The following is a 22,804-nucleotide window of genomic DNA, read 5'->3' as shown; positions in this document are numbered from 1 at the left end:
ATTAATATCACAAAGGCATTATTACACTGTTATTTATTATATCTACGGTCGCACGTAAGTATACAAATTATAAATAGATACACGAATTATTTATGATCAAAAAAGTATATTCACTACATTACTACCATATTTTACTCTTGAATAATGTAGAAATATTAAGATTTTAATTGAAAAGCATTTTATAGTGGCCTTAATAGTATTTTCATTATTGTAGATAGTATAATCCTATTTCTAAGTTTTATCAACCCAAATAAAAAATGCAAACTTCAAATAGTCAATTGCAGTCCCAATAAAATTAACATTGGTCAAACCTGTAGTTTAATTTAGTATAACCACTAAAAGCGACCGCATTGCCTTTTGCAATTTGATATGCACTTTAAAAACATGGCATATTTTAGTGATTCTTATTTCATATGCTGATTTCAATTATTCATATTTGTCTTAGCACAAAGTCAAAATAAAAATATGAAGCCCACTTAAATTGGAGAAAATTTTCTATTAGACTAGTGTTTATTATACGAAATATTTTCGCAAATTCTATATCGATTTTGAATATTCTTTTTAAAATGCAACGATTTATTGTGATGGTCCCATTACACTATGCCACATAAACTTTATACCAACTACGATATTTCTAAGTCATTCCCATTACGCCATACTTATATTAATATAAATGTGAAAGTGTGTCTGTCTGTAACTTTGTTATGTTTACTGCTTTTTTTAAGAATATAGATTTTTAAGAACACGTGATACAAACATAGGCTACAGTTTAACAAAAAATATAGCAAACAAACTAATATTTATATATTCATTCAAACTAAATTAAAATCTATTTATAAAACGAACCTTATGCTTATTATCGTGTGTTTCTTAAGTTTTAATAGAGTCTGTAACGTAAAAAGCAAACGAGATCAGCTTCTATGAGTGAGTGACAGATTGATAGGAAATTACTCATCTCACTAGGGTTTCCAGTAGGTATATTGAGGTCTTGATAAATTGATCAATTTCGTTGAAAAGAATCCATTCATCATTACGATCGTATTTTAGGGATCCATAACCAATGGGGCCATATGTCTGTGTTGCAACATTGTAACTAAGATAATGTGATATTTTCTAAAAGGAAATGTCAAATAAGGTTTCTAGAAACGTGACTTTTTATATGATTTAGTATAATAAACACCAATACAATACTTCGTTTGTTACATATGTATATATGCTCAATTTTTACGGACCTGTGCAATATGCATGCGATCATGCAAGCAAAAAAGAAGACCTCGGTGGTCTAGCGCTATAGGTTACCGCTTTTCTTCCGATGGTGGCGTGTCGATTCCTCGCACGGTACAAATACTTGTATTCATGAATATATGTGTATATTCAAATAAAGATGTGTACCTATACAAGCTCTGCTTTTCGTGGGACTAGATGGCACTGTGTCAATTATCCAGGGTTATTATTATTATTAATTTTGTGCAAATTTTCTGGCCGTCCCAGAGAGAGTCCCTCATCATATTTGCCTAGACGTGATCTCAATACTAGAATCCGTTAAAACGGCTATTAATTTTGCTCAATAATAACTATTCTAGTTGTCTGTTAGATAAATCTTTAAAGAGACATGACATCTAAGTCCTCTCTAATAACAATGCATAAGCGGTATTACGGGTGTCACATGATTACGTGAACGTGAATTTTTTTTGTTTCTTCCCAGTTCTTCTCAATTCAATCTGTATCTGACGGACGGTAGGGAAAAAATATTAATTTTGATTAAAATTTACGTTCATAAGCCAAAATATCCTACATATCCTACCATGCTAAGACGACAAAAAAGAAATAACGAAATTGTTCCATCCGTTTTGAATTAATGCACTTATAAACCTTCGCCACTTTATTTTATTTATATAGAAATAAATCATCATGAACATCATCTTCATAAACTATAAACAAACATTACAATCACCATTCATTATTATGCGCGCCGTTCGTCCGTCTATACTACTCGAGTATGTACTTGACGTAACCAATAATATAGTACAATCGTTTAATTTCATTCCATTCAGGTGCCAAAGAAAATTTACTGTTCACATAACTGACATATCCTCGCTGAATTCGTCCAAATCGAGACATGTTTTAATGCTTCCTTACATATTTGTTGACAGTTCAAGTTTTGAGGTTGAAAAACTGATGCTAATGTGGAAAGTAACGATTGATTTGATAATCGGACGACGGAAACCATCAATGTAGCAAAATTATATGTAGATTAGGTGTCAGCCTTCTTGATACTTTATTACACGGCATGATAAATATTAATTTATAAACAGTAGCGAATTTTTAATTAAACTTTAGACATTAATTAAATATTCGCTGCCATTTTGGTTTCCGTTTATGTTTAAGGTTAGGTTTTGTTAGAATGTCTATGAGACATTACAAATATATTAATTATACTGAAATTCTTCATTTATGTTCTAATTTTAGCGATGTATATTTCCTTAAATTCTGATTGAAACCACATCAAAGTACTCAGCCGTCTAAAAAATTATATTTACAGATTCTTTATGCTTATCTTTCAAAACTAAACTAAACTTATTATTACCTTTATATTTGAATGTCTAAGTATTAAAATTAACTAATACCTCACAATTATACATATTAACAAAGATGACTCAATAAGAATTAACAGTTTCTTATTGTTTTTATTTAAATTCAATTCCTAATATCTAGAATTATATACGCGTCGACCTACCTTATTTTGCTATTTGTTAAAAGTATGGAGATATCGTAGTACCTATTTACTTATTAAAATAGGTCCAGATATATAAAATTGTCTCTTATAAGTACCGTTATCGAGTATATTGAAAAATAAAACTGGATTTTATTGTAAAACCAATAAATTGCTACGACCTTTATTGTACTCTCGGATAAAAGGCATCAAAAGGAGCTCGTTAATTCAAGTGGTTACCTTGTCGAATTAAAGTAGTCTTGTGTAGTTCGCGAACTACTTCCAAAGAGAGCTCCCGAGAACGAACTAGACGATCCTTCGCTCTTTAGTTCGTTTAAAAAAGTATTATAAATATTTTGTTAAAAAAAGAATACATGTAACTGCAGATTAAAAATACAAAAACGCGTAGTTACGGGCTAAAAAATACAAGTACGTACAACATTTACGACGGGAACTAACACAACGAATTAGCTTATAAGGGAACTGCGAACTGAACACTCCGAATCAAGAACTATAGAACTATATGGCAGACTAAACGCAAGACTAAATTAGAACACACTCTTGTATTACTGAAATTCTATATTTTTATTAGAAACAATAAAACAATATTCTGTGCCCGCCCGCATACCACACGCCATGTTTTTCAATAAAAGAACCATAGCTTTCATTCCCTTTGATTGCGTCTTATGATCGTAACCCTTTAGTCGCGGTATAATAAGAGATAGGGCAACGGCTCTACGAAATAATCGTTTAATTTTATCATCGCTTTATCTATGCTACACAATTGCATTGCATTAGCCCATCACGAAACTTTCGACTGTAATTTAAAATAATCATAAAATTTTATGTGATTTCATTAAGTATCGTTTTAACTTAGAAGCTCGATGAAAGTATTTATTATTGAATTAATTACGTTTTTGAAACTAAGTACTAGATTAGATTGGCTATCAATTTATCATTGTCTAAAACGAATATTAAATTTATGTATATTCTAAGAAAAAGCTAAATATGATTTTCTTAATAATTCTACTTATTTTCAAAGTCTGTTGCAAATAATTATGTTTGGCAGAAGAATATTGCATTGTTTGTAATATTAATAAAAATATTGTACACTGGATACATTTAATTGTAACACCGCAGAATATTCGAGAAGTGTGTATAAAATTCATAAAAAGAACCAAACAATATGGATATTCAACGCGTGATGTTCTATATTCAAATTGCATAATTTTATTTTTAAATACATTATAAGGCAATATTTGACTGCAACGCAACGCTGTTTGCGTTTTTTTTTTGTAATTATGTAGAGAATATAGTATTCCGTTTACTTAAATTTTCTTAACAAATCTTACAACAATACATTTCAATATGCACTATTTTAAATATCAATGAAATTTATTAATTACTAGCTGTTCCCGCGATTTCGTCCGAGTAGAATATAATTTTATTTTTCTTAAATAAAAGATTTTTATTTAAAATAAAAGTAGCTTAAGTTACTTCTTATTAAATCAGATGATTTTGATTTGATGATCTGCCAAAAATGTCCCGTGAAAATCGATCCAACCATTTCAGAAATTAGTCGAAATAAACAGACCGACAGGCAGACAAACAAAAATTGTAAAAAAAAATATAAATTGGTGCATGTACCGTATTTACATTCATATGCATATAGTAAGAAACGGTTATTTCAATATTACAAACAGACACTTCAATAGATTAACTGACGGCTCGCGGTGGCTTCGCTCGGATGGTCTAAATTTTATAACTACAGTACATATATATTACTAAATATGTATTCACACTGGAATAATTTATCGAAATACGGCAAGTATTCGTGGAGTTAAATTGCCTTATAATAAAAACCGTTCTTTTTAATTATAATATTAGAATTAATAGGGAAATATTTTTTTCATTCACAGCCAAAGTGTTTTAAAATCATATTTCGAAAAAAAATAAAATTGCTAACAGACAGTATTACTTCGTTAACTCGTGGATAGTTTGCAATGGTTCCAAAAAATGTGTAACGGGTATTTTTTACGCTGGCTAAGCTGCTTGGTATAGGATTTTATTTGGTATTTTCCTTCCCCTACACCGACCTAATTGTACTTTGGACTCTAGTCGTCTCTTACGACATTATAATACTGCATATAAATTAACTCCTTGCATTCTTACTCGTCGCTACTAGGAAAGGAATGGTTTTAAATTATTAATCATTTAAATTATTAATATTAAAATAGCAAGTGAACCTAACAAAAAGGGCATTAGAATCATTCCAAATAAACAATTTAAATATTATATTTACAGTCAAAATGAGAATTTATAAAACTAAAATATAGTTTATAAAATAATTTGAATGTAGTCTTCTATGAAAAGAATAATTTTGATTGTAGAATAAATTCTAATGTACAAACAACAAAGTACTTCAATATCTATATAAAATAGTTTTACAAGACTCTCGATGTTATATAAAGATATTTGGAGGATGGACTATAATGAAATTAAGGCATGAAAAAAGGTAAAAGAAAGGCGTAAAATAAGTTGGCTGAAGGCTTACACATCGATCAATGATTGCACGTGATAGGTTACTCGAATGGAAGCATATCCGGGACCGAATGTATGGTGTGTGGTCCTATACCAGCAGGGTTGGCATTCACAAATTAAAAAAAATGCAAATGGCATAACTAACCTATGTACAAAAAAACCACAGATTAAGGTACAAAGTCTCGATTGTGTTAATAATAAATGCAGATTTTGTAATAAAAATGTAATATTTTAAAAATTATATATAATAAAGACATATCTAATAATAATAATCTTCATAAAATTCTTTAAAATTTTTAAAATACAAAAAGAACTCTTTTGTATGTGATTCGAAAAAGACGGCATATAATGGACAATCCAAAAAGCAGGGTGTATTTTTTTGTTTAATCCACAGAAACAAGGTACGGGCCATTGTCAATTCCTTCCTATTTTGTTTTCATATAGTAATTCCGCAGCTCGTGTCAAAAAATCTCAATAAAAATAAAATTTAAAAAATCTAAATAATTGAAATTGTAAAATTAAAATAAATTAAATTAAAAAATACAAAATCAAAATTTAAAAAAAAATGCAGGGTGTATTATGGTTACAACCCTACATGTGGTGGTACAATATCGATGACAGTGCGATCACATTTCAAAACAAACATTGTGGATGTTATTATTGATTTCGTAACGTATTTTACTTAGTAACCATCATGGCCTAGTGATTTACTACCCCTACATACACACTTCAAAGGTCACGACTTCGACTCCAGCAGACATTGACTCTGTCCGTTCACTTTCGTTAAAAATTATTCAGTGTTGAGAAAAACAAAGCCTAAAACTCTTCAATTTTTATATTAAAGCACAGTGCAAACATTTGTATTCGTGAGTATAATTATTTTTATAAACAATCATACAGCAATACAAATATTAGCACCGTGCGAAGAATCGAACCCGCGACTATCGGAAGTAAAGCGGTGAGCTAAACCGCTTGTTTGCGATCGCAAATAATTTACATTTAAAAATAATACTATAAAATTCAAATTTGTAATGTCACGCATGGAACATCGATGTTATTTTATTTAACTTTATATACATTTTGCACATCTTCTCGAACATTCCGTGGCGTCACTACTAAATGCAGTGTTCAATACATTCTAAACATTTTTTATTTCATTAATACAACAAATTAAACATTGCAATATTCCTCCAGCAAACATTGCTAGAACACAGAGGCCGTAAAAATAATATTTCAAAAAAATTCGTTTACCTGCTACATTCTTATCATCAATAGTAAAAACGACAATGGGAAATAGTCTCAAATTGTGAAATAAAATTGAATTAGCTAATCAAAGCGCGCGTCGTTCCCTTCATTACTCTCGCTTGGCTCCTATTCATGATCTTCATAGAAATTATCATAATTTTCCCGAAAATGTTCAATAGAACGACGGCGATATTACTTGGAAATAGGAGCAAATATATTTGGAGCAGTAATATTTTATTTATTCATATAAAATAAAAAATTAAGCAAATTACAATATTGATGTTATTATACATACTGATTGGTACATTTGTACAGCCAAATTTGGAAGTTACCTCGATATATAATAGCTACCCATATAAGGACTGAAGAAAGCGTACCATTATATACAGTATCCTAATAATATTATAAATGCGAAAGTTTGTAAGTATGGATGTTTGTTACTCTTTCACGCAAAAACTACTGAACGGATTTTGATGAAACTTTACAGTAATATACATAGCTTATGCATCAGAATAACACATAGGCTATATTTTATATCGAAATTTATATATTGAAATATAATGAAACGGTGAAACCGCGGCCACAATTAGTAATATATAAAAAATATATGTACTAAATTTGTAATTGTATATTATGTTACCAGCCAAATGTATACAGATATTCCATACGTGGGTCATAATGGGAGCGAGAATATTTATTGCTTCATAATTTTTAGGACGTGATTTTTCAGTAGCCAATTTTTAGTTATACCATATATTTGATAACAAGTTGTAACTAGCAAAAAAAATCTTATATAATCCATTCGTTCATTTTGTCATAAAAGGATATGTTTTTTACTATTATTTTTTATTGAAAGGTTTGGGTTATTACTCGGTGCTAAAGAGAACCTGTAGCACTGCGACCTGCACAGATCTATCTTGCTCGCCCCTTTTTAAGACTTCACTGCCAAGTGCCGTCAGGGACAAGAATTAAAGGATATTCTTAGGAGCAATGGTTTTTATCTTCTTAGGGCAGTATTTACTTTCCAAAAGAGATATTTCGTTCTTGCTTGAGTGGGCTACAAACACATAGGATGTGTAGAGACGTTTCCTCTACCAAAATCTGCAAATCTTTGTTAAGCAGGCCTATTTACTATATGTACATGTAACAGATACACACAACTTAGAGGTTAATATTATTAGTATAGATGTAAGGAATGGGCGAATCGAGTAAAAGCAGCAAAGATTTTAGTGTAAAGACTGTACGTGTCTTATCGGCTCGATCGAATATTTGAAGCATCACATATTTTCAGTTACCTCATTACGAGCGTGTGCTCTACGCTAAAGTACCCACATTTTATTACAGGTTTCCTAAAAACAGATACCTATTTTATTTTCTTCATACAAATATGAACCTTACGAATTGCGTTATAAGTTCCAAACTTGTCGACAGTATAGTTAATTTTACGCTTCTCAACGTGATGCTCCTATCTTGTTAGATGAAAAATCAATCAATCTATAGCAGCGCTGAAGTTTAAAGCCAGATTTATTTTTAATAACTACTTTACTTGGTTTGTATTAATTTCCGCGCATCTGCTTTGATCCTGTATGTGTCTGTAAAAAGGGCACGTGCAACGTTATATATCGAATAACAAGCCATTACTTACAGAAAAAATGTTTTATAAGCAACTGTGCTGGCACTTTTTTAATATTGAATATTTGTAAACAAATTGTAGTACAGGTTAATTTTTAAGGTTTCGTTCTCATAAACAGGGCCGCGTGCCTTAGAACAAAACAATTTTAAATGAAACTGCAAATTCTTTTCAACACTGGAGGTGATGAAGTCTCATTCTTATTATAAGAGGTGTGTAAACTCTTAAAACGTAGTGTTTCTTTACTCAGTGCGAATAACAAAAAAAATAAAATAAAAACACGGAAACTCTATGGTAGAAATAATTTGAATATTTTTGAATTAAGAACTCATGATGACTGGGCCTTTTGTCTGTCCGAATTTAAGCTTAGAACTACAATAAAATTTTAAATTGCGGGTTGTAAACATACAATAAAATTGTATTTTTGGATGTAGGTTCAGAATTGTTCTTTTTACCGAAGCATGACCTAAATAATTCATTGGTGTATATTCTTTAATTTATGTTGAGTTTTTATATGTTCGATTATGATATATATAGATGCTTGTTTATTATTACAACATAGATATCATTAAAATTATTCATCGAAGCATAATAAATACAAAAAATATAAATGTATGTTAAATAAAATGTAGGAATATACTGCGAATGGAAGCCTTTATAAAAAAAAGCTGTGCCTGCGGTTTCACCCTTGTGAAAATAGCTTATGATAAAATAGATTCTGATGTATAAGGTATATTATTATAACGTTTGATTAAAATACATTGAGTTATTTTTACGTGAAAGAGTAACAAACATCCATTAGCACATCCACACTCACAAACTTCCACGTTTATAATATTAGTAAGAAATATCAAATTATTTTAAACAATAGAAGCATAAGACTTTTAGTGGATGTTTCGTAGAGATATAATAGAGAAGTTTGGATGGTAACAATAAAATAGTTTCTGTAGTACATAATAATTAATACGTGACCCCTTGAGATAAAGTTGACCATCCTTGACTCGGCGAATGACGATGAAACTGACTGCATCATGGGTGGTATAATTCTCTATATCCACACTTATCTTATAAATGCGTAAGTGCGTCTGTCAGTCTATATGTTACGTACGTTTTCACTATTAAACAGCTGAACGAAACTTAATGAAATTTGACGTGAAATAGATGACGATGAACATAAGTTGTCCTCTATTTAAAAAACGCAAAGAAAGTCGCGGTAAAACGCTAGTGTCGAACATGTTTTAGTATTTATGCTACATTTGTTTTTTTAATAAATACGTTAGCTATATCACGAAGCTTTTTATCTCTAGTTATACTTTTTAAATAGAACAACAGTATATTTAGAATTTTTTATGTATTATCGATATATTTCCAAATAATTCTAATTCCTATTTTTTTTAGTAAAAATCGTCTATTTTACGTAGTCAACAATATGTTACGCTATTTAAATTCGAATCTTTTAGCCAACATATTACCAGTCATACTATCATATGTCTTCACTTACTAATAATTCTAATATATATAATTGAAAATATACATCTTTATAACATAAATGCTAAATTTATTTTTAGCAAACACGATAACCATCATCGCAACACATTTACAAAACCAATATATTACAAACAATTCTGATGCAATATAAAATAAAAGCAAAGCGTTAAATTGTTAAATACAACAGACAAAAATATAACATGGAGATGAAAGGTTTAAATGGATTTTTACAAAAAAAATATATAATATAGGAACGCGTTACAACACGCCCTTTAATACTCAGAATATATTTTTAGCATTATCCATTAACAACACATATATACACAATCATATATGTAACTAGCTCTAGTTTATGTAAAAAAAATAACTTCCATCATCATCATCATCATCATTTCAGCCCGGAAGACGTCCACTGCATTTGTTAATTCATTATAGTCGAATTTCAACCACTGGGTAACCTAGTCTTTATAATAGCTCAAACTGTTTTTTATTAATGAGGCGAGTCTCCGAGAAGACTACTACAAAGGTAGATAGATGAACTTACACAAATACAGGTTCATTTTATCACAAATAGGTACACATAAATATACAAACGAAACTATCCTGCTATACAATATAACATTTGAACAGGGCCGAGGGTAAATGGGCTGGGCATCTATCAAAACCGCTACACCGTGATAACCGGAGGCGTTTCAAGATATATTACCAAGCATCAACTCGCTTTTCTTATAAAAAAAAATACCTTATTTCATTGCGATTATGAAAATAATCGACAAAAAATATTCATTCATTTAGAACAACAGTATTTGTCACATATCTATGCATATGAAATTTCGTGTATTCGCTATCCTTTGCTTCCAGCTAAGAAATGCTAAAAAGTTTTATAAGAAACTCAACAGGTCAATTTCTTTTTATTTTGCTTAGTATTACTCTAATAATACTATTCATCGCACATTTAAACAATACCCATATCATCGTCATCTGCTTCTTCCTTATCCCATTTATTTGGGGTCGGCGTAATTTGTTTTTCTCTTCCATTCATCCCTGTTCGCAGTCATCTAGTTATTTACTCTTTCTTACCATATCATCTTTCACACAGTCCATCCGTCTCTTTTTCGGCCTTCCTCAACCCTTATAACCGGAGGGAAGGGATTGTCAGTAATATGGACTCAATACCCTATTACTGTGGTATAATAAATACTTTTTATAGACCAACGTCATATTTATTATTTATCTAGCTAATTATTGACATTGTAGAAAAACACAAACCTAATAAATAGGTAAATATAGACGATAACAGTGTAATCTAGTTTAAAAAAAAAACAATATTTGTACGTACTAAAAGTAGAATATATTTTATACACTTACTATACTTTCTTTTGTATTATAACAACCTGGCGACCTGTATTTTATGCAAATTAAGAATTTTAATTGAATACTAACAAACTTAGTAAATATTTAATGCCGTACATATTGTAGTATCTAGAATGAAATTATCCAATTCGGTAAACATACATAGATATAAACTAATAATCATTACATAGTATAAAACAAAGTAGCTGTCGCTGTCTGTCAGGGACGGACTGATGTATGCTTAAATCTTTAAAATTACGCAACGGATTTTGAAGCGGTGTTTTTAACAGATAGAGTGATTCAAGAGGAAGGTTTATATGTATAATACATGTACATTCGTGAAAAGCCGGGATGGGTAGCTAGTAGATAATAATAATAACTCGGAACACTTCACACAGCGCCATCTAGTCCCAAGCAAAGCTTTGTTCTAGGTATTAAACAATAGATAGAAATATTTTATTTTATCAATTTTAATTTACACATAAAATACATAGAAAACACAGACTAATACAAATAATCGTACATCAATTCCAATTCGTCAATCTTAAATTCCAATATCAAAATCGAACCCGCTACCATCGGAAGTAAAGCGGTGTGCAAAACATTTAAACTACCAAGACCGTGAAATGGCTCTTCCTTACGGTCAAAATTTTCCATTAATCCATGAACTAAAATAAACCATAGGTACTGGCAGGTTTTCTTATCAAAACACATTTAAACATACATAACTAAATAACGAAACGTAATTATGGTTCATTAAATATTCAAGACATGAAAAGATTATGTTTGACTTGCGTAGCGAGCTAAAAAATTTATGCCTGAATTTATTCATGGACTGAAAAGATCTTGTAAACACATCAACAGTCGACTGTCTTGAGAGCTCCACAGATACGTTTCTCGCTGTATCAGCACTATATCTCTGTTTGCTGTGTTGACACGTAACCGTTTAGATTTTTCCCCCAAAATAAAAAAACAACATAACATCTCTCTCTGCCTCTGACTCTGATTCCCTTTTTTCATAACTGTTTATGCAAAAAGGGAGTAGTCAGAGGCATTCTCAACTGTCGATATTATATTACATTACAACATTGGTTCTTTCATGTCAAGACTGAATAGACACTATTTGAGCTTGCGTGTATCAGCTCAGATCATCACTTAACATCGGGTGACATTGCGGTCAATCGGGTTCTTTAGTAATATAACAATATATATAACACGCATTTTCTGTAGGTATATTTGAATCCAACAAAGCAAGAGGCGAGTCTCTAGGATTAATTTTTGGTTTCCTTATCGGTTCCTTTCAGATCAGAGAATCATAAATGTATAATGACATGCAGTATTATTCGGTATCCACCAGAATAGAACGCACGACCTCTTGGGTGTAGTAAGTAGAAGTAGAAAACAACTAAGTCACAATGCTCTTAAAAATTCTTACAAAATTCAGGTTCAGGGGAAAAGGAGCAAGTCTGTAAATTAAAGCTGTACTACGAAAGTACATCACATGACCAATTAACCATATTATTTTTAGCGTCTCAAACAGTTTATCACTTCAATTTTCTTCCCCCTACAAATCTCCAAATTTTTTCCATTCCCACAAAAGTTCCCAAATTTTAGGGTGATTGTTTCAATGTGGCATCATTGGCTGTTTACTATACGACACATTTGTTTTACGACGCTCTATAAATCCAATTTAACCAGTTTTTTGGTGCGACTTCTTTCAGAAACGATATTGTAAACGAATTCGACATAGATGGAGCATAATGATAGGTATAACATATGACTAAAGATAATCTTCAAATATACCACATATAAATGATAGGTTTATGGAGATATACATATTAGAATTCCCAAAATTGAATAAAAATATAAGGAGAGGTATTTGTCGTTATGTTACTTACGCATTTCATTAATAAGTATTATATTTAAGTGCCTTGGCTCGTTTAGATAGATATTATAAAATTTAACAAGCAAGTTACCGATGTGTTGTTTACACACTAGGTCACATGTTGAGATGGAGGCCTGAAGGTCGACCTTCGATTAAGTTTTGGTCTCTATCGGTCAAGCCCTTTCGGAGTTTCGTTTCGATACATGGAATGCAAATCCGATCTCTAAGATCTCTCCGCGCTCCGCGCTCTACGCTCCGTTCATTAGCGTTCACGCCAACAAGCAACCCCTGTTAACTAAATTGCTATGAATATATGTTATAATTTCGTAGCAGCGAATTACAGAAAATTACAGATTACTTATCAGTTGCCAATGACATTTCTTTATTTTATTTTCTTATCTTTATGTTACTTTCTCTAGCCCAAAGGTAGTCTGGAAGAGATTACTAAGCGATAAGACAGTCTTTTGCATCAGTTCTAATATAACCAATAATAAGGTATAATTATTTACTCATTTTCCTTTTTACAATTTTTGTTATTAGTACATTTCTTTTTATTTTTGTAAGAAGGATATAAAAAAACAATCTCATTGTAAGGGTCACAAAATTGAGACCCCGTTTATTGAGGTGGTATGACATATTGAGAATGCCAATTGAACGAATCGCAAAAGCCGTTGTCAACGCAATACTTAACGTGACCTCATTTCACTATATATAGGGTATATTTGATAATAGTGGTCCATCCCAGCTTTCCACGGGTATTTAATAAAAATAAAATATATGTGTATATATATGTATATTTCTTAATACACACATACATTTATACATAAACCCTTCAATACGGATGTCCTCTATAAAACTCTAGTACATCACTTTGTTATATCTTATTGTCAATCATTTTCGAAGCATATGCGGTATTTTTAAGGTCAGTATAGACCAACGATGTAAGGGCTAAGACTACCTCTGTCTTACAGATTATGTTTTTTCATCCTTTTATCACCGGTGAGTCAGTCAAAATCTAAATGCTGAGTTTCAACAATTAAATTCATAATATACTATTGCTAAATTACATTATTGATATAACAAAATAGTTCCAACGCGACGTTGACCTGTGTTCTTACGTATATCCTTTAAGGGATCAAGGGATCTTTTCGTTTCCTGAATTTTATGCATAACGCATATGCGAGGATAAAAATAAATTGAAAAAATTGCCCTTAAAGCGAATAGGTAATTTAACATCAATTTCTGTAGGATCGAAGTGCTTCCTACAGTTCCGACATACAAAAACCTTTAAGTACCCTCAATCCACGTGCTAACTTCCACTCTCCTCCCTTAATAATAGAGACCACCCAGGGTAAGGAAAAGGAAGTTACATTGTTATATTCTATAGTTTATAGGACTAAAATTATACTATGATTTGAATCAGAGTTTTTGTTTAAAAACAAAAGACTTTTGTATTTAAGAAATCCGCATCCTAATATATTTAAGCACCATATTTATGACTCTTATAATACGCAAATAGGTGCATAATATGACGGGTTTTTTCCTTGTTTTAATGTATTATATTATCGACTATTCTCAGTTTATAACATTGAAGATTTAACATCTAATTTCTCGTCCTAGTATTTGTAAAAATACTCTTCCGAAACGGTTCTTAAATATTTTGTGTATTTATATACATATATATATATATATATATATTCAAGGACGTAAAATATTTTTCATAACCCTAAGTGATAAGGATGTCCATCCCAATTTATATTTATTTTTAGAAATTTATCAAATTACAATCCGTATCTATTATAAAAATTGATCTTTTTTGGAAAGAATCGCCATGCCTTATGGTTTTCATGTTTAAAAAATCTGATATATGAATCTATACAAACATTTGGAAATATGCAATATAACATTTATTTTTTTTAATAATAATATTTTATTGAAAAAAAAATGTTACTCACATTGATTCAAAAAATGTTTTGCTCCTAGTGACGCAAGGCTGATCATAACAGGAATTGACGTGTGAAGATACTCTGTCATTCTATTTGTTTACAATTTTATCCGGCGTGAATTAGTCATTATTTAAATTGTACCCCACATTCAATTGTATCCTTAAGTAACAATATTTGTGACTATTCCAAAGTCCAATTATTAATTTACGTAACGTTATTAATGTAAATTAAATTGTATAAAAGCAAAAACATTTTATGTGTATTTAAGTCGATTTATTTCTAGTGTTCTAATAATATAACTTTATCTATATTTGTAGTGTATATAGTTTTGTAAGTTGATTTATATGTTGGGTATTAGAAGAGGTAATATTTTGGAAATTATATATTTACTAGCTCTACTCTACTCGCGAGTATATCGCGACTTCGTCCTCGTAGAATTTAACGTTTTTTGGAAGGTAGCTGATATAATAAGGATGCTTAGGCGACTTTTATTTTAGAAAATTTCTTTTCTTTTAGAAAAATAAAGTTAAATTCCACGAGGGCGAAGTCGCGGGTGCAGTTAGTGTACAATAAAAATGCGTTTGTAATTTTATTTATTTTTATAAATTTGTACAGAATTGCAGTTGGCAGGAGTACGATGGAAACAGAATAGAAAGTGTACCATATAAAAACTAAAATTACAATGATTATTTTCTAAGTGTTTCCATAACAAAAAAACTATTACAATGTTATGTTCAATTTTATTATTGAACAATAATATAATTAATTACTATTTAAATAATAAATTGAAGTACAGTCATGGGTAAAATATAAAATATATTTTCGTATCCACTGTCATTACGTAATTCGTACAGTGGTAATAAAATATTTATCGACAATATTATATATCACCTAGCTAACTGTAATTTTCCTGTTTTGTCCAGAATTACGTTATTGTCAGTATAAAAATTATTGGAACAAATATTTCCTGTTGGACACGAACTAATAAGTACAGTGGTAGCGTCCGAGGCTTATTCCAGGTGGAAGTTAAAATCATTAACGGCACAGTATATACAAGGCCGTCGTTTGTCGAAAGAGTCTAGTAACAGAATTAATGCAATCGCTTGTGTCAAAAATTCACGACTGGTATTATAGACAGGGTAGCCAGAGGCGCTCTCAACTGTTCTCGAGAACTCTATATTGAACATATATATTAATAATGTAAGGCCTCTAGCAAGGTGGACCGACGATCTGGTCAAGATCGCTGGAAGGCATTGGATGCGAGCAGCGCAGGACCGATCGTCGTGAAGATCTTTGGGGGAGGCCTATGTCCAGCAGTGAACGTCTTCCGGGCTGCGATGATGATGATGATGAGGATGATGATTAATAATGTATTTTAAACCTTATGGCAACCCTTTCCTAAATTATGTGTACTATAGAAAAATAGCTTAAATTTTACTTTATGGATTTATAATATTTTGTTTAATTCCGCTATCATTATATCATATTACCATTACAAATATTCAGTGTGGAAACCTAACTACCGCTACTGAATATTACGATATTCTCTATTAGTGATCAAATTCCAACAGTTATTGAATCTACACAAGTATTCAATACCGGTCAGAATTTAAACAGAACAATATAAATGCATTAAATAATGCAATGGACAATGCAAATAACACCTAATCCGATAAAATATAGACTTCACTTTTATTTATTTATTTTTTTATTCACAATAAGCGAGCTTTACAGTTTCCTAACATGCCTGTATGTTGGACCTACAATAAGGATCTTTGGCAGTTACTTATAAAAATATAAGAATTCTTTTTATACATTTGTTTTAATATAACACTTCTGTCACTGCGCTCTGCCGTAATAAACGTCTACAAATAATCATTTTTATCATTTATTATTAAATTCTTATGAAGAATAGATACGTACACCTACACATTAATTAAAAGGCTAATAATGTTAATTTTATGTACTACTTAAATAATCTACTGCCATCCTAAGGAAAGTAATGTAGGCTCTTGACATACTCGTGATACCGATTGACCAAATCTTAAGTTACCTGAGGTAACCAAACATATAAGTAAAACACCTACTAAGACGCAAGCACGAAAAATATAATTCACTAAAAGCGTCGGCTCATGTTTGAAATGACAGGTATGTACTTCGTTTTTATTTCTTCCACAAATGTCTCCATAAAATGCAAAAGATGGGCATTTACGACAACTGGTTTCTTTTTGTCAGTTGCCTTATATTGTGGCTCTACAATAGGTTGGCCAACTCTAATAATGAATTTTTCGGGATTTCATTGCGAGGTGCAAAAGGAATTGCGTTAGAAAATCGTCAAATGAGTGTGTAATATATCAGAATGTAACAGTATTATTATTATATTTATGTATTCTTTTGCTCAAAAAAATTTATACATTTAGACTTAATATCTGATGGCCATATTCTACCAGTCTACTGTCGTGTTGTTCAAATAAGGCTGTGTTGATCAAATAATAGATACAAGAACAGATAAGTACAGAATAATAATCATATACATATATAAAGTTTTTCTCTTGGTTTTGTAATTCGCTTTTATGCTTCTCAAGTTAGGTTCTACCTACTCAGTATTTTCGGCCAGCCATGTGACACGCGTTGCAATGTGAATGTGGCCAGCAACAAATATACAAAAAATAATATCATGTATTTCTTGAAAACCAAGACATTTGGCAAACTGCCAGTCCCTTAGTCGGGACAAAGGAGTCTGAAATCGGGACATCCCGATGACATCTTAATAGTTGGTAGCCCTACTCTGCATGTAACAAGACGATGTTATTTAAAATACTTTACTCGATGTAAGAAATATACTTGCGAGGTAATGACAATATCTAACGTTGGGAAATTGCCTGCAGCGATTGCTAAATTAAAACATAGCACAGGGACCCTACTACGGCAGATAAAATTGGTACATTTACTCTACATAGGTACGGGTAACAATTGTTTACAATACACTAAATGGCCCGCGAGTTCATCCACGTGGGAATTGTTTTACATGGTCACGTGGGTACAGATTGTGGAAGGAAATAACATCTGTAACACGAGGATTCCCACACACACAAATGTTACAGCCTCAATTAGTAATTAATTGTACAAAAAATGAATTGATTATTATTATATGTTAGACCGAGATAATTCTAAGTAATAATTATTTAATGAATAGCCAGAAGAACTTTGTGTCATCTTAAGGTTAAAATTATTTAGTTCAAAATAATTTTACATTATTTGTCCGATATTTTAATAGTCTGCTATTCGGGATACAAACAAATCGAAGAAATCAAATATTTTTAAAATAATTATAATTACAAAAATCAATTAAAATAACTTTGATTTGCTGATGATTTATTGAATTTAGAGATTTTTTTAATTTAAAATGTTATTCAAAAAGTATAGCGAAATGTGCGAATGCTTTTGTTTTATAAACACCATGATTAGAATGTTAATAACAAAAAAGGTTATTTCAGAAGACATGACTACGTAGTATATTTTCTCTAAGTTAAAAAAAAGTGGTAAGGAACAAAATTTCTCTCTCATTTTTTATATTGTTGTAATGTTGCTATCAATTCAATGTTAGGATGTATTAAAATGTTTGGAGTTTGCTTCAGAAAAGAATTAAGAATGTTCAAGGATGAGAATGTTTTATCAATAACGCGGCTTCCAAGTTCTTATAACTTGTTGAAACATAAGTATGCTGATTACATAGCGGACTGTTTCAACTCCCGGGTTGAACAAGATATATACTTTAACGTTACTTTAAGTAATTTAAATAACTTTCTACAAATCATACCTGATTTGTAGAAAGTTGGCTTTATAGCAGCTGGCTTTGCAAGCTGTGTCTGGGTTTGAAGCTGAGCTATGGCAGTGAAATTATTCATTATGTAATTTTAGTTATTCTGATGAGGGTATAGCAAGCCTTCCGTAAAACAATATCTAAATGATGTAAATTCGTATCAAAATGATACGGATTAAAAGTTCTTGGTTTAGGAGATGCAAATACATATACGGACCCAACAATTTGTTTATGACCATACTTTTGAATATCTAGTAGCACGTTTTTTATGGAGGAGATATGCACCTATAACAATGTTTGCACATTTTTCTCGCTTTTATATACATGGGTATAATAATTATTAATATCGATTTAGTGTTTATTTTTTAGTTATTCACTACCAAAAATTTAATCTTTCCTCTATAATAAAACTAAGTAAATAATCTAAATGATAATTTAGATTGTTTACTTGTTAAAAATATAATACATATATGGCATACTGTTATCGTATTATATATGTATTTGTGACATACAAGCGTACAGAGTAGAAAAAAAAAGAAATAAAGTAAGAAAAACATTTATTGACAATCATTGTTATTGACATATTCATATAACATATACATATGCATACACATAACTATTACAAAAAGAGTAGAGTAAGTATAACTGCACAGATCAGAGAAATAACTTCTGTTCTCTGGGTATATGCGTTGTCTACTGCCTAATATGTCGCTCGCTTCGCAGACTAAACGCGGGATGTTTGCAGAGTGCCATTGATTGATGATCAGAATGCTATAAATTATTACGTCATCCAGCAATTAAACAATCCAACTATGGTCCGATGAGTCTCATTCTATTTATAACCTAAGATTTCGTTCTACAAAAAAAACAATGACAATAAAATTATCATGTACCCAACAAGGGAACTGCAAGGGAGTACTGACAACTGACAAAAATATTAGATTTCGTCTTTTGACTCTTACAGTAGGATTTGACCTAAATGGTTTCGTATCAAAACAAACAAGCAAGTTTTTGACAATCAAGACTATTCGAAAAGAATACTTCGTGTTACTGGCAGCTTGTCTACCATTCTTTCTATAAACTTTATATTTTTGATATCTATTTTTTATACGTCACTTTTGACTATCTAATATATTGTTTTGTGACTTTCCTTCGCTGTGAGCCCTTTTGGCGGCTGCTTTGGAACACTAATTTTTACTAGTATTTGGTTTTTATTAAAATAGTAGTTGTGTTCCCGCTCGCAATAACACCTTGTATATAATAGCAATAGCAATAGCGACGACAACTCAAGAGCCTCTCGAGGCCCGCACACACGACCTCTAGTTTTTTAATAATATTCAATGTTTATTTAATTTTTTTAGAGCATAGAAGATATGGCAAGAACTTCATAGACAAGAGCTTAGCTTTTAAATTATGAATTAATAAATTATTTTATAAACTTTTTGCACGGATTCTGTCGCATCACGATTATGTAAGTAACTATTTACCGTGTTTGCCTGCAAATTAATCGTTCATTCATTTCACTAGCTATTACCCTCGACATCGCCACCATTCACCCCTTGCAGACTATATTTTGGGATAAAATATAACCTATATCCGGCATATAGTATATCCGGAATATAGTCTATCTTGATATTATTTCTTATCTTACGATTATTTAAGTGACAAATGTGCAGGATTATAATTGTTCAAAAACTGAATTTTAATTTAGTGTGAGACATAGACACCAGACATATAATCAGATAATGAAAACTGACTTTAAAAAAAAAGAAAATTCAATCGAATTTCTTGCCAGTTTTTAATAACTGAATCTGTATGTATACTAAACTGGACTATAGACAACAAATATTATAATACAAAAATATTTACGTCCACAAGCAGCTAAAATGTCCTACATAAAAAAATATTTTCGATGATTTGAAATCCAGCAATTCAATTAAAATCCGTAGATTCGTTTCGTCCTGCAAAAGTACGAAATGGACAGACTGTAATAAATTAATAGAACAGACACAGAAATAATAATAAAGTAATAAATCATTAATTCAACAAATATGTAAAGGTAATAAATAAAGACATATTTAATACAACAAGGAAAGATAAACAACTACAATTCGTACATACAAATTATTATAGGTACTGGTATAATTTATAACTAATAGGCATATATGTAAATAAATCCAAATATATGTATATAAATTAAGATGGTGAATAATGACTTAAATTTAAAAGTATTCATAAAAAAATATTTTTCTTTTGTAAATATTCATTAGGAATATCTCGTATGGCTTCAGGCAGTACGTTCCAGAGTTGTGAAATTATAGTAAACGAAAGTAATACCAATATGAAACTAGATCTGTGAGGTGGTATAAGAAAGAAACGACAATTGGCGAGGCACCAGTGAAGGATGATAAGATGAATATAAGATCAGGAGGGGGAAAGGGGATTGTTAGTAATGTGGACTGATGATCTTATTGCTAGCATGTACCATAACAGGTTGACCTCCACGCGGTTCCCCCTGGAAACCATCGTGGTAAATTCTTGGTGAATTTGTGACGATGGGCTAACTGACCTGACCTCATGCTCATCTTATCACCCTCCACTGGCGCCCCGCCAGCGTAAAGCGCAGGCGGGTGCACCATTCCATTATCATTCATAAAAAAAATGAGATCAGACCAGTTAGCCCATCACGGCAAATTCACCAGTAATTTATAACGATGGTTTCCAAAGGGAACAGCATGGAGGTCAACCTGACATGGTAAGTTGATAGTAATAGGCTCATTAGTCTACATTATTAACAATTTCTTCCCACTTAATATTAATTTATTATTAAATCTATAATAATTACAATTATATACTAATTAATAATAGGCTCCTTTATTCTAATTGTAATTAGGGAGAAATGTGATCAATATATTTCGCTACATTTCGGATTTAGTTTATCTACAATTTTTACATAGGTGAGTCAGTCGAAAATCAAAACAATTGTTTTGGTGCCTGCCGGTTAGATTCAAATCACAGCTTTTGTCGTCTAGGTAGCAGTATAACTTGTTAAATATAATGTAAATACTACAAATGTAAAGAAGTAATGTAAAATAATAAAACAAATTTATAAAAGAATATACTTGCATGTCTACTACCAGAACGTAGCGACGAGATTTTTAAAACTCTCCTGTAGCAGATAATATAATAAGGTATCCGCCTAGCCTTATATAAACAGGTGAGCAACATTAATATTTGTGTCGTAAAAAAATAACATCCATTCTATTCATAGATCTGCTGTAATAAATTTATTTTGTGTTTTGTAATGCATAACGCGTAGGAAAACATCATAACACATGGGATAAGTAAATGCCTACAGAATTTAAAATAATAGGTACCCATTACACGTTCAAAATAAACAAGCAGATATGTAATTGTGTCATTCCCAGAGAATATTTCCGATAAAGCAACTCGCAAGGTGCGCCCGAGTTCAAAGCCGAGGTGCATCGCATTCTTTGAAGAGGGACGAACGGGAGGGAATGGGTATCCATCCTTAGTTATTCTTACCGTTCTCTCGAAATTTCCACCACAATCCTCTCATGTAACAACCGTACTGCACTTTTAAAACATATTCTTCACTGCACTCTGTCAATAACAATCTTAATTCACTAAAAAAATATCATTTTTGTTTACATCACTAGTGAAAAATATTATTAACAGCGCGTACGTCTACCTCGCCTGCTTATACAAGCAAACTGGATTCATTTAGCTTGTCTGTCTGTGACGTAGTCCACTATGCCTGTCTTTTTCTTACATACGGTTGGTCAGCGATCTGTCTCTATCGGTTAAAGAAAGGCGCCAATGTACGGACAAGGCGCGGGCGCCGAGTTCTTCCATACGAACAAGAAAAAACAAAAGCTCTTTTGAAACAAGTTACTTGGGAATGGGGCTTTAGGAACCTGTCAAGATATTCTAAGTATGATAGTATTTAGTTAAAATTAATATGCCAAGGCCAGAAAGCAAACGAATAGATATATAGCCAAAGGTTTAGATTACAATATGCACATATTATTTTGTTCCACAAAATAAGTAGGTATCGAAAACAAATCACAACTTTGCCTATGACTGTAATAGAAATAATACCTATAGTCGATTGGATGTATAAACAACGTTATAGATGTTCTTTCTTCTTAGTTCTGTT

At 31.2% G+C, this 22,804-nt stretch overlaps 1 protein-coding gene across 1 annotated transcript in view; it reads right to left on the bottom strand.

Moving 5' to 3' along the window:
- LOC131855598 (interference hedgehog-like) overlaps positions 1 to 22,345 on the bottom strand; it is a 54,191-nt gene extending 31,846 nt beyond the window's left edge. The window contains exon 1 of the mRNA XM_059206883.1: positions 22,171 to 22,345. The gene's annotated coding sequence lies outside the window, so the exon portion shown is untranslated. The remainder of the gene's footprint in view (positions 1 to 22,170) is intronic.
- Between the last annotated feature and the right edge of the window lie 459 nt (positions 22,346 to 22,804).

This window comes from Achroia grisella, unplaced genomic scaffold, assembly GCF_030625045.1.
Source record: "Achroia grisella isolate CSIRO2021 unplaced genomic scaffold, CSIRO_AGI_Agris_v1 utg146, whole genome shotgun sequence".
In the NCBI taxonomy this organism is placed as follows: domain Eukaryota; kingdom Metazoa; phylum Arthropoda; class Insecta; order Lepidoptera; family Pyralidae; genus Achroia; species Achroia grisella.
Note: the sequence above shows the minus strand (reverse complement) of the source record. Positions and strands in the feature narration are given on the sequence as shown.